A 1,956-nucleotide genomic window follows, 5' to 3' on the forward strand; every position below is an offset into this window, starting at 1 on the left:
AAACATATGGTATCTGTCCTTCTCCACCTGACTTATTTCGCATAGCATGACACCCTTGAGATCCATCCACTTTGCTACAAATGGCCAGATTTCATTCTTTCTCATTGCCAGTCAGAGTGGCTTAAATGAACAAATCAAGAGACTATAGAGGCTGGTGAGGATGTGAAGAGAGGGGCACCCTCCTATACTGTTGGTGGGAATGTAAACTGGTGCAGCCAGTCTGGAAATAGTGTGGAGGTTCCTCAAAAAACTATCCATAGAACTCCCTTATGACCCAGCAATAGCACTGCTAGGGATTTACCCAAGAGATATGGACATTTATTTTATGCCGGTTTAATACCAATTTCTTTCACCCCTAAGTGGGTCTACCCCCAATCACGATTTGGATTTTAAAAGTCTTAGAAGAATAAAAAATGTAGCATATGCCCAATGATTTGAGTGATAGAATGAAATATTAATTCCCTGAGGCCTCTTTGGTCAGTATACAATAATTTATCTTCATCAGTAGTAAGCATTGGATGAAAATGGTTATCACCTAGCCTTATATTTGGCAATACATTTGGTCCAGGTGATAATTAACTTAATATGGATAGATGTTTGAGATTTTGTATAATATGAAAATAAGGTTTTGTTTTTCCCTTTCCTTGTATACATTAAGTTTTGCATTATAGTGCTGTGACCTATCACTGCTTTGAGAATGTTTCTGTCCTTATATCATGTATTTATCTATTTACTTTTTTTTTTATCATAGAGAGTGATTCAAAGCATTACAGTCTGTACATAATTACATGATTGGATAACTTTTGCATATTTCTTCTGATTAGAATATTGATACTGAATAATTCAACATTTTTCAGGGATTTTACATCAGTTGATGTAAGGTGTGAAACAGAAATCTGCAGAAGGAGGAGGAAAATGTTGGGCACTGGAGTTTAGAATTCTGATTCCAAAAGACTGCACACCAATTAATTTTTGGAGTTTTGTTAAATTTGTATGCTAATTTTAAGTACCATTAGGACAAACATTAAGCACTGTAATTGAATGGTGGTATTTTCTGTTTGTCTCTGGTTATTTAATTGTTATTACTATAGGGACACCCCCATGTGTGTTTATATGTAGATCTAGTAGTGATATTTTGAATGTAATTGAATTTTGGTATAAGTACACTTAGGTCATAAATTCCTATATCTGGATACATTGTGGAGACTATGTTGTATTATAAAGTACTGCCTGTGAGGTGTTTGCAAATCTAGTTGTGTGGAATTATGAGATACATATTTAAAATAATGAATCTCCCTCTTTCTGAGTCTCATTCCTATTCTTTCTGATTGTCCTCCATCTTTTTCATTCATCTCTATTTTCTCTAAAATGTATGTACATTTTCATAGTTTCAGTCCTATTAAGATCAGACATGAAAGAAGTTTTATACCTATGACTGATGCAAATGTAAGGTCCATTATTTAGTTTTTCTTATATTAAATATTAATGATTTACTTTTACAAAAATGTGGAACTAAATTGGATTAAACTATGTGAATTTCAATGAGCACACTATTTATTTAAATAGTTACTGATAAAATTCCATGGCCATGTTGCTTAACATGATATACCCACCCCATGCCACCTTGCTATTTTTTTAGAACATTTCTTTTTTTTTCCTTGTTTTTTTTTCCCCATAATATTTTATTGTCAAATTGGTTTCCATACAACACCCAGTGCTCTTCCCCTTAAGTGCCCTCCACCATCACCACCACCTCTTTCCCCCCCTCCCCCTGCCCCCTCAACCCTCAGTTCATTCTCAGCATTCAATAGTCTCTCAAGTTCTGCATCCCTCTCTCTCTCCAACTCTCTCTCCCTCCTCCGTTCCCCCTGGTTCTCCATTAGGTCTCTCTTGTTTTCCTGCTAGACCTATGAGTGCAAACATATGGTTTCTGTCCTTCTCTGCCTGGCTTACTTC

Source organism: Suricata suricatta, chromosome 7 (genome assembly GCF_006229205.1).
Source record: "Suricata suricatta isolate VVHF042 chromosome 7, meerkat_22Aug2017_6uvM2_HiC, whole genome shotgun sequence".
Taxonomy (NCBI): Eukaryota; Metazoa; Chordata; class Mammalia; order Carnivora; family Herpestidae; genus Suricata; species Suricata suricatta.